At 44.8% G+C, this 12,344-nt stretch overlaps 1 long non-coding RNA gene across 1 annotated transcript in view; it reads right to left on the bottom strand.

The window, feature by feature from the left end:
- Positions 1-11,841, bottom strand: part of LOC138300462 (uncharacterized) — a 111,364-nt gene extending 99,523 nt beyond the window's left edge. Inside the window, exon 1 of the long non-coding RNA XR_011204944.1 lies at positions 11,727-11,841. This is a non-coding gene — a long non-coding RNA (uncharacterized lncRNA). The remainder of the gene's footprint in view (positions 1-11,726) is intronic.
- Positions 11,842-12,344: the final 503 nt, after the last annotated feature.

Raw genomic sequence — 12,344 nt, 5'->3', positions numbered from 1 at the left:
ACATAATATTCCACTTTTTTTTTAAGAAAGAAAGAAAAAAGAAGTTTAATGAGAAATAATTATAAAGTTCTACTGTGGCACTGGCATACTCAGTCCGGGAAGTGGAGTTCGTCCTCAAACTCCAGTGGCTCACAAATTGGTCAGTAAACACACTTGATTACGACTTAATATGGTTAATATTGCCATGTTTTGAGGCCAGAGAGAGTCCTTCAGACTATTACAACTGCACCAGTTGCACTAAAAACACATTCACCAGACACACCGACTACAGGACAAGCCAGACACTTTGGGCCTTATTTATACTTTTTGGTGCAAAACTGCACTAACGCAGTTTTGCACCAAAAAGTTTTGCACCGGCTTGCACCATTTTTTAGCACCAGCTAGGCACCATATTTATGGAATGGTGCAAGCTGGTGCAAAGGGTAGGCTAGTCTAAAAATAAATGACGCTAGTTAGGTTAGAGTCACAATAAATGACTCTAACCAGATTAGCGTACATTTTTGATGCTAAGGGGCATATTTATACTCTGTTTGCACTGAATTAGCGTCTTTTTTTTTTTTGTTTACTCTAATTCGGTGCAAAACTAACTCCATATTTATACTTTGGTGCTAGACCCGTCTAGCACCAAATTTATGGAGTTAAAGTAATTATTTGGAAGTGGAAACCTACCTTGCCTTAATGAGATGCACGGTAGGCGTTCCCGTGCAAAAAATGGCTCTATGGCCTGAACGCCATATTTATACTCCCATGCAAAAATGGTACAAGGGAGGGAGGAGGGGTCAAAAAATGGGGCAAACCTTGCTTTGCCCCATTTTTTAAAGCCTGGGTCAGGGCAGGCGTTAGGGGACCTGTGGGCATATTTCCATGGTGAAACACCATGGAATAAGCCCACAGGTGCCCTCCCCAGGCCCCAGGGGCACCCCTACCCACACCAGAGGGACTGTGGAGGATGGGGGACCCCATCCCAGGTAAGTACAGGTAAGATTGCATTTTATTTTTTAAAGTGCCATAGGGGGCCCTGACATGGGCCCCCATACATGGCACTGGATGCAAAGGCCATGCCCAGAGGACCCTTGTCCTCTGTGCTAGCCATTGGGGTGGTGGGCATGACTCCTGCCTTTTCTAAGGCAGGAGTCAGGTGGCATGGTAGGTTTAGCACCATAAAATGACGCTAATCTGGTTAAAGTCATTTTTTGGTGCTAACCCCTCTTCTTTAAGTCATTATTTTTTTTTTTTTACTCAAGCCTACCCTTTGCACCAGCTTGCACCATTCCATAAATATGGTGCCCCGCTGTTGCACAGAAATGGTGCAAGCCGGTGCTAAACTTTTTGGTGCAAAACTGAATTAGTGCAGTTTTGCAGCAAAAAGTATAAATAAGGGGCAATATTTTGAAAGTTTGCGCTACTTTTGCATCAAAAATGATGTTAATGCAGCGCAAAAAAAGTATAAATCAGGTTCTTGGTGCTAGATGGGTCTAGCACCAAAGTATAAATATGGAGTTACTTTTGCACCGAATTAGAGTAAAAAAAATGATGCTAATTAGGTGCAAACAGAGTATAAATATGCCGCAGAGTATAAATAGGCCCCTAAACATGGCATTAAGGCCATAGAGTCATTTGTTGCACGGGAACGCCTACCTTGAATCTCATTAAGGCAAGGTAGGTCTCCACTTCCAAAAAATTACTTTAACTGCATAAATTTGGTACTAGACGGGTCTAGCACCAAAGTATAAATATGGAGTTAGTTTTGCACCAAATTAGAGTAAGGAAAAATAACGCTAATTCGGTGCAAACAGAGTATAAATATGCCCCTTTATTGCCAGCCTGCTGAGCCCTGGCCATTGACACATCTTCCCATATCAATACACTAATGGGTTTTGATCCACACACACCTCTTTCGGGTCATCCAGATACTCCTGGAGTATCCACTGAAAGGTCATTGGTGCTGCCACCTGCTCGACCACATTTACCTTCATCTATGCACTGGACTTAAGACCTGTCAATTGGAACCAAGACACCGCAGAGGATGGGTCTTATTTTTCTGTTGCTGTTGTCGCCAGTTTTCTTCTTGGTGGGCTGGCAGCTGTGAGACAAGAGTGCCCTCTCTGGAACTTGAAGGGGGCACCCCAGAACTTTGTAGTGGGACTCTAAGTTCCAGTTCTCCTGCTTGCTCAACAATTCACCTCTTATATTGTGAAACATCCCTTTCAGAAAAAGGAATGAAAACAGAAAGATTTTTTTTGTGACATGGATCAAGTAGAATGGCATAGTTGTACTCTTTGTATGAGATGATGTCATTTTGCAGCCTTGCATTACAAGTCAAGCGATAGCTTAGGCTAGTAACCAATGCACGCGCTTCTGGGTTTTTGTTCGCACCCCTGAATGTGAACCTTTCAGACACCTTATTCAGCTGCTCCTGTAGCAGGTGCAATAACGGGATAGCTTGGTCCATTGTACTGTCCTCCTTGCCAACTCCCCTCATGAAAACCTCAAAAGAGAGCAGCATCTGTGTGAGGCATTTAAGTAGGCCTATGTGTCCGCATCCATGTCATTTTGCAGCCTTGCATTACAAGTCAAGCGATAGCTTAGGCTAGTAACCAATGCACGCGCTTCTGGGTTTTTGTTCGCACCCCTGAATGTGAACCTTTCAGACACCTTATTCAGCTGCTCCTGTAGCAGGTGCAATAACGGGATAGCTTGGTCCATTGTACTGTCCTCCTTGCCAACTCCCCTCATGAAAACCTCAAAAGAGAGCAGCATCTGTGTGAGGCATTTAAGTAGGCCTATGTGTCCGCATCCATGGTCATAGCTCTCCCAATTGCATCAGCTCCTCTTTCAATGATGTAGTCATTGATCTGTTTGCACTGCTGTGTTGCAACATATAATAGGTTGAGTTCCAACGCATTGGCATCTCCTGTATCAGGGCTTTAACTTGTACTCTGTTATGATGCTGAATAATCTGCACCTGTTTTCGGGCTTTAAAAAAAATGGCTGAAATGATAGCAGATGTGTCTGCAGGTGGTCAGTATTTTTCTGACTCTGGGCCTTATTACGAGGCTGGAGGTCTGAAGACTGCTAGCCTTGCGGTGGCGGACGGACAGCCATGGCTGTGGCAGTCCAACAGCCACATTACACGGCCAACTGACCACCATCACTGCCGGGATCAGTGAACCCGATAGGCTGAAGGTGGTAATGGTTGTAATCAGCCAGGGCGACGCTGAGTTAAGCGCCGCTCAGCTGATTACAACCTTGTTCTCTGCCAGCCTTTTCATGGTGGTCTGACCACCATGAAAAGGCTGGCAGAGAACAAGTACAATGGGTCACAGGGGGGCCCCTCCACTGTCCATGCCTGCGGCATGGGTAGTGCAAGGGTCCCCCTGCCCAGCACCCTCAAAATGCACACTGTCTGCTGTGCAGACAGTATGCATTTCAAGGGTGTTGGTGCCCCCTGCATGTGACAGCATTGCCGCCGGCTCTATTACGAGCAGGAGACAAAATAGGGTTTCCGCCGGTGTGCCCAGTGGGAAAGTCGTAATGGGGCCAGCTTGGCGGTCGCCAACACTGCTGCAACCTCCCCATCTGTATTTTGGCAGACAATGTTTCACTATGCTAATCTCATAATCAGTCCCTATGTCTTCTTTTTTAAGAAACTAGTGTTTTTTAAGATGTAGTGCGCCAAACACAAGACTCTGAAATAGCCACAGTGCCATAGCCTTGACTATGTTACTGCCACTGTCCGTGGCAACAAATCCAAATTGAAGACCTCTGGGTCGAAGCCATTCAGACACCTTGCTATTAAATTTCTCCAAGATGTTTTTAGCTATGTGTGACTTCTCCATCAAGAACATGGCTTCCTTTCCATGCTGCTGAATGCTCTTGAAAATGTCTTCAGGGTCAAGACATGTAGATAGCTTTCTCTTTACCCCCAGAAAAGAGATCCAGTGTGTAGTGTTGCCTGGCAACTGGTTCACATGTCTGTCATCACGTGGATAGTGTGGACAACACTTTTCTGCAAAGCTTGTCCAACCAATTGCAGCATATTGTGATGCATATTGTGATGCAGCACTGGAAAAACAACTCTGGCAAAATAGGTCTGCCTTGGAACCTTCCATTTTGGTCAGAGGGCTGCCACAAACTCTAAGAATACCACTCCTTCCACAAAAGAAAAAGAAAGAAGGTCCAGCGCTTACATTTGTGCCAGCTTGCCATTGTACAAATGTACTATTGGGTGGTTGAGGTGGTAGGGCCCCTCCTGCCTAAAGACGCCTGTTATAGTAGCCTGGATTTTCTTCTTCTGTGGGGCCACTGACCCCGGCGACTTTTCAGATGTAGGTGGTGGTAGAGTCAATGTACATTGTGGTGCAGTCACTGTTTGCTGTGGTGTCTCCCTCTGACTGAGTCTTCTTGTGCATGTGTGAGATCGCTGAGGCAGGTTATTCTGGCATACTAGTGGAGACAGGGCTGCTTTGTGTGAGGATGATGTCACCCTCTTCTTCCTCACCTTCCACCATGATTTGACCAGGTGTAGCTGATGTTTCCTGGCTCTCCTCACCTTCACCACCAGGACCACTTTGAGCTGTTTGTTTAAGGCGCTGCCCCCACCGGATTGTGTGATGTTTTTTCATATGAGTTGTCCGGCCTCCAGTACCATAATGTGAACCAGGCTTACCTCGATGAACACTCACGTGGCAAATGGAGCATATGGCAATGTCCTCCTCCAGTTTGCTAATTGTAAAAAAGTCCCAAACTGGGGAGGAGTACTTTCTTATTGGGTCACTGCCAATGCATAAAGAAGAACTAGATGTAGGTGGTCATAGGTGTGTTGATTGCCTCTCTGCAGTGCATACTTGTACTGAGGTAGGGGTTGTTGCAGGTCTCCCCTGGGGCCTTACAAATATGGGAGCTGGTGGCGCTGCCTGTGACACATCCCTTGGAGCAGGTTGGATAGCAATATCGGACTCCTCTGGGCTAGCTTCCACAAAGATTGTGTCGTCGTCATCATCCTCATCATCCCCTTCCATGATTCTATGGCTTTTTGGAACTTTTCTATTCCCTTGCCTCTCCTGGCATATTCCGGGGTCCGCTGGGGTCCACTCCATGCCCCTATCATGATCAGAAGAGGTGCTTGTAGAATATGGTAGAGTAGTACTCTTCCTTTTTTTGCTGAAGGTCTGGGATCCCTTGATTCTAAAAGATGAGGTACGTGCTTGACATAAAGCTTGACCTCCTGTTCTGCTCCAACTTCGAGAAGATCTGGCTGCTGTCTACTTTGCTCTGTTTCCTGAAAGGATTGAGTTCTACTTTGTGAAAGGGAAAAATCCAGTTCAACATCACTGCTTTTTGGCATCGCCATGATTGTAGTGGCTAACTCACTGACAGACATGGTCTTGGGCTTGGGTTTGGGTGTTGATGTTGATGTGGGAGTGCTCCCAGGTTCCTCTCTGGAGGCCGGTGTTGCAGTAGGCACACATCTCCTGAAAAAGGTTGCAGCTGGCACGCCACTAGTGGAAAGTTGCTTCTTCTCACTGGCCACTTTCTTGGGAGCAACTTTCTTTGGGGCCATCCTAACCAGCTCTAGGTTGGCAATGGTACGAAGATGCACAAGCAAAAGAGTTTCTGCTTGTGGACAGGGCTTCTCTTTGGCAGTATTGCAAGTGATGTAGGGTCTCTTCTCTTGTGCACCTATAAACAATCCAAGTAGAAAAACATGTAGGTAATGAAATGTGGCATTGTTGCAGCAGGTTGAAAATAGAACAGAGAAATGCAATCTTAGTGCAGTGTTTTACTTATGTAATATACCTAGTATTTAATCAAACATTGTAATGGTAAGCCACATCACCACATCATAAACGGTGCCAGTGTTCTTTCCCTAAAACTGCAAAGGTGTTGGTACAATTGGCAACACCTTTAGCTGCCACTATAAGTCCCTAGTAATGGGTAGCCACCAATATAAGTCCCTAGTAATTAGCACTTAGGTACCCAGGGCATAGGGTACTAAGGGTGGGACCCTGAGGGCAGCAGCACAGATTGTGCTACACTCATGTGCCATGCATCTAGATGCACCCACACTGCCATTGCAGTCTGAGTGTCCTGGTGCAATCCTAAAATGCAAACTTGACATGGCACACAGCCTGTGTGCCTTGTACACTACACACAGCATGCTATATAAGTATGTCCCCCCTCTGGCAGGCCTTCCAGCCCTAAGGCAGGGTGCAGTATACTGTATGTGTGGGCACAGATGCATGAGCTGTGTCCGTGCCAAACCTGGGACATAGTAAGTAAACAGAGCAGACATTTTTGCATGTGCTAAACACTGGTCAGAACACGTTTCACAGCTACATGATGGCTACTCTGAACCCCGGTTTGTTTGGTATCAAACAGCTCAGAATGATAAATCCAATCTGGTACCAGTATTGGATTTATTGCAAAATGTACCCAGGGGCCACCTTAGAGATGACCCCCTGCAAAGCTACCTATCACTGGCATGGTCCCTTACCAGTCACAACCAGCCTACCACCACCAGACAAGATTCTGGAAACCTGGGGTGAGAGCTCCTGCTCACTGGCTTCCAAGGCAAAGCCCTTCCTGGGTGTAGTTGTCACACCTTCCTCCTCACGAATATGCACTGCCCTGCTAGTGAGCTTCAAAGGGCTTACTACCTTTGAAACTCAACCCCCTGGCCTGCTGCTAGCAGCAGGTGGAGCCCCCATTGCAATCCCCCACTTTTGGCTGGGGCAATGGCAGAAACATACATAAAGGAGAGGAGGAGTGGCCACCACCAGCTTGCACCACCCCTAAGGTTTTGCATGCAAGGTGACCCCTCCATTTAATTTTCCTCCATCTTACATGGTAGGAAAATAGCCTATCAGGGATAGGGATAGGGAAGTGACCTCTGTCCACAGGAAGTGATCACATAGTGGGTGTAGCCACCCTAAGGAAGATGACCTGTTGGTCACCATGAGGCACTCCCCTAAATGCCCACTAAATACAGTATTAAGTGGGCAGCCCGAGACCTGAGATTCAGATTCCAAGGAAACAAGAAGACCAGCAACAGAGAAGACCCAAAGCTTGAGAACTGAAGGCCTGCTGCATCAAGAAAAATATGCCAAACCCTGTCTGCTGCACCCAGGACTCAACAATCACCGCTGAGGAGTTGCTCGGACATCAAAACACTCTCTAAAAATCCAGAGAGGACGACCACTCTTCTAAAAATTGCCAGAGATCTTCCTCCAGACTGAAGGCATCATTTTCCTGCAACCAAGACCAAAAGACTAGTAAAGGCTAGTTCACTGACCGGATGCTGACCAAAGAACCAGACACAGCAGCCAGATCAAATTTCACTTGACAGACCGTGAGGACAAAACCCGTAAGTGTGCCAAGTTCAGTGTAACTGCAACCTCCAGTGGCTAAACCATGCAATAGCCCCGGGTACTGGTCACTCAATGTCGGACATCAGGAATGAAAGTCCACTATGGACTCCAAAAGGCCCTGCTGACCTGTGAGCGACCCTCAAATTGACCTACTTCTTGCTTCCAAGGGCACCTTTGTGCACAGCTCTCGGCTCATCAATCTGCTCTGCACCCGGCCTCCCTGGGCTCCTGCACCAGAGAACCAGCTGTGCTCTCAGGGTCCCACACTCCTACAACCTCTACATTTCAAGGGGACCCACCAGACTTACCTCAAAGTCCACCTGTGCATTACTTTTCCAAGTGTCCCCCGCAGTGGTCCTTCACTGGCTGCAAGGACTTTTCAGCAGATCTTCCCGTTGAAACCAGTAACTGCCCAAACTCCTCTGGCTGGCCCATAGGACTTCTCAATGGCCTTAACCTAAGAACAAAAAGAGACATTGGTAAACACATTGCCTGATTTTATATGCATTTTTATAGTTTTCTCCCACTGATTCCTATGGAACATAATTGCGCAAAAAAGAAAAAAATTGCTAAAAAGTACTTACCCAATTTTGATGATCTAGCTCTTAAATCTTTTATAAAAATGTGAAGTATTTTTGTGAATTGGTCTTGAGTTATTCCTTTGAGTGTGTGTCTTCATTTATTGATACTTTGAGAACAACAAATGCTTTCCACTTCGCCAGGATTAGCCTAATTGCTCAATCAAGCTACCATAAAAATTAGAGCATCAGGTGGTCTCATTTTTACCCCTGTTAACCAACGTGTGGTTGTCCAGACTCTCTGCACAGTGGGTCCAGGTTTTCACACTATATAGAGAACCAGCTTTGTACACCCCCCAGTTGCAGTATTTTAAAGGGCAATGTGGGCTGGGGCAGCACATCATCACTGGACATGAAAAACTTGGCTGAGCTTAACTAGACTGGACAAATTGTTGCTTTGCAACAAACATGCTAGACATTCTTGCCCTTCCCCTTGCACACAGTTCAGTGCAGCACAGCAAAGTGTGTTGCTGCACTGCACAACATAACATGTTTAACTTAACCATATTGTTTGTTGATGACATTTACCACGTAGATCATCCTGGTTCTCACCCGCAGCACTGTCCTGTTACTCCTGCCACAAACTCTGTTGGGATAAGTGACACCATCTACATCTCACGGGGGTCCAACTCCTCTTGGCCTTGTGATCTTCCTCCAGTCCGCATGGCTGTCCTCACATTCTGGCCAGTTTCTCCTTGGTCCTGCGGCTATAATCATGCCACCTTTTTTCAGTTCTGACACTGTCCTTTTAGCTTGGCCAACACTGTTGATCTTGTGGACTGCCAAATGACTTCCTTCTTCCCTAATGGCAATCTTGATGTGACAAAGAGAAGGTGTTCATTTTTTGTCACCTCAGCTATTATTATTTGGTTCTCCTCACAGAAATTGCTCTTTCTCTTCCTCTTCGCCTGCCATGCTGTCTGGTCATCTCGGCTGTGGTTGGGATTTTTGCCCTCCTGACTTGTAGGTGCAGTTGCCTCCATTTTCTGCATTTGTTGTGGGTTGCTGCTGAGATTTTGAAATGCATAGTTTTTTTAATGCATATTACGAAGCAACACACTCCGTCATGTCGCAATGCTGATTTGTGGCACTTCCAAGTGCTTTAGAATATGCAAATCAGCTTTGGATCACGTAAGGAACAGTTGCCTTATGCAGGTTGTGTTTTTTTTTAAAGCATCAAATTTTTGACGCAGCTTAGGGTCTTACTACATGGTGTGCTGTTCCATAGATATGGCACAGCCATGTCACAAGGAAATGATGCACCAAAGTGCAAGCTTTTTTTATGCAAAGCTGCTGCAATGCAGCGTAGCATCATTCTCATATATCTCGCTCTAACTGTGAGCACTTAGCATGTTTTTTTCACACACCATTAAACCGTTTTGTTGTCCTTCCGGTCTTTTAAAATATGTTGTGCGAAAAGGTAAAATTCTTACTTTTTGTTTGCAATCTGACTTATTCATACATTCTGAGTCATTGAACTAAACATCTTCATTTACTTCCTTGCATTTATTGTCTTCGTGCTACTGTTTTGCTTGATACCTACACATAGGGTGACCACCCGTCCGTGAATTTCCCGGACTGTCCGTAATTTCGCCCTGCCATCCATTGTCCGTGATGAAAGCTTTAACGGACAGCATTTGTCCGTAATTTTAGCCTTTCACCTAAAGAGCAATGGAGGCAGGGCGAAATTACGGGCAGATCAGTTTCCCCAGCTGGACTGGAAGGCAGGGAGTCTCCTGTGCTCTGAGGGAGGGGCAGACAGATAAGAATCAGACCTTCTTGCCAGGGGGTCTCCTTCCCTAAAGACAAGCAAATGTGCCAAACTGGTAAATCTGCAAATACAAAGGGGCTTGAAAACTTGCATTGACTTTACTAAAAGGAGTCACTTGAAGTTTTCTGGTGGCAAAGATATTTCTTTTAGAGAGGTATTGTAATGGTGTTCAAAGGTGGAGTGTGTGGTTTTAATGGAGTGTTACAACATTTTTTAGTACTAGGAATAAACTGTATATTATTCAAATCTGTATTTGAGAAGCACTTTTTTTTTATTCAACCAAAATGCATTTGTGCATGTTGTAGAAGCCTTTATTATGATGTAATTGTATTTTTCACAGTTCTTTCAGGTACTTCGGTACCTCATAGTACTAAGAAACATTGGCAAAGCAATAGGTCTCATCTACGAAAGAGTTATTGGCTTTGCTAATGTGTTTTAGCCATTAGCCATGTTATACACCAGAGTAGCTGCTGTTCAGCATGGCTTAAAGTTAGTGGCATAGCGGTGTGGAGTGGAGTAGAGTAGCATAGGAGCAGTGGCGTAGAGCCCAGTGGTGCAAAGTAGGTGCAGTGGGGTACAGTGCAGTTGTTTAGAGTGCACAAACAAAGGAGCAACCAGGGCACTCCACAAGCAATAGGTCCAAGATGCATAAAGTTGAATAAAATATTTTAATTCCTTGTGTTGGAGAAGACAAAATAATGTTCAAAAGTATTACATATCCATCTGAAGGCATGTGAGAGTTTAGAAACAGCCAACACGTGTTTCGTCCTCACGGACTTTTTCAAGGCTGAAAACAAAGACAAATGGGTATTCTTACAAATAGCATCACTACCATCCGGTAGGAACATTTAACAGTGCACCAGCCGATTCAAGTTAAAATTAAAGGCAAATAAATTTTGCAGATGGTGCACATCCCTTCTAACATGCACGGATTAGACCAAAGTAGAGATATTCCCATTGTTGGCGCGTTACACCAGAAGACATAACACCCTACATGGAATTGGTGAATATATGAAAAAGGTGGGACCAAAGTAATAGTAATAGTGAGTAGAAGTGTCAAGAGCCACAACGTGAGAATTAGGTGCAAAAAGAAGTGATAACTTGGCATAAGAATAAAGAGGATGGTGTTCCAATGTGCCATCAACCATAAAAACACGGTGGGACAGACGCAGCCCGTGGGAGCAATTGTTTACCTCAAGCGCTCAGGTTGAGTGAAAGGAGTATAGAGAGTACTTCTGTTATGCCTCGCTTGTAGTATTATGTCTAAGAGAGAAATCCAAAAAGAAAAAGGACTATAATAGTGGATTCTTATTACAAAAGTGGAGAACATAAGTAAGGGGAAGCGGAGGGCAAATTGAAACCTACCAAAGATTGTAACGTAGTCCCTTGTGATACAGGAAAAGATAAGTTTCCAAAATTGAGGGAATGTACAGTGGTGTGTGTCCGTGTTGCAACAAAATCATTGATGTGACGGTCCAATGAGACCCAGCCTGTAGAGAGTATAAATAAGAGATAGACCTATAAGACTCCTCAGCTACATTCTATACAGAGAACCCACAATGGTTGAGAGCACGTACTATATGGTATTTTCTTTTGAATGTGAAAAGCTAGAGCCCTCAATTGACTCTGATTAGCTATCCAGCCACATAATTATCCTAAAAGCCGCCAAACAACATGCACAAAGATATCCTAGCCAGGTGCGGCAAAGGCATGTATAATAAATACCATGTGCATAACTTGAAACGTGAGTAATAGAGCCATATGGGCAATTTTCAAGTAACAGACTGCTATATGAATCCTCGCAGCCACTAGAGATGTGAAATCAGAAAATAAACAAACGTGTAGCCGTGCAAATCAACGGAGTCAAACTCCGTGCATGTAAACAGACTGTAAAACTGTAATAACACAAAAACCAGTTGAAGAAAGAAAAAATGCCCTCCGCATTAACGTTACGCGTTATTCCAGACCTTAAGACTATACATAACAAAAAGAGGCCTAACTCCGTACCTGTACTCATAGAGAATCCGAGAGCCAGGGAAGATGTACGATAAATGAAGAGAGACAGCGCATTATAATGCTGCCTTAGTGTGTAAGGGACCATCCATGTAGCAACCGGCGTCTAAATACGCGCACCCAGCAATGAAAAACGGACTAGATCCAAGTGGCGGGAAACGAGCGGAACCCACTCATGATCCATGGCACTCTACGGGCGCCATGTTGGATGTACTAAGAAACGTGTGCCAAGGTGATTAAGCATAGAGAAAACGGGGGGCACATAGATTTCCCCCAGGATAGCATAGAGGAGGGTCGAGGTGTGTGTAAAAGTAGAAAAAAAGGAGAAAACCCATAACCAGAATATATTCAAAGGAATACTCGAGAGAGGAGCACAGATGGTGCTAATAGAGAGCAGTGTTTGTAATCCTTTGCAAATACACATACTAATACATTGAACACAGTATAAATGACATAGAAATCCTAACAAGTACAGTGAATACATGACAAATACACTTTAAATGGGATCTGCAGTTGCCCAAAAATATGGTATTAGACATTAGGCATGATGTAAATAACATGCAGAACAATGTAGACTGACACATAGGGCGAATCATGCATTTTCGAATGGAA

This window comes from Pleurodeles waltl, chromosome 1_2, assembly GCF_031143425.1.
Source record: "Pleurodeles waltl isolate 20211129_DDA chromosome 1_2, aPleWal1.hap1.20221129, whole genome shotgun sequence".
Taxonomy (NCBI): domain Eukaryota; kingdom Metazoa; phylum Chordata; class Amphibia; order Caudata; family Salamandridae; genus Pleurodeles; species Pleurodeles waltl.
Note: the sequence above shows the minus strand (reverse complement) of the source record. Positions and strands in the feature narration are given on the sequence as shown.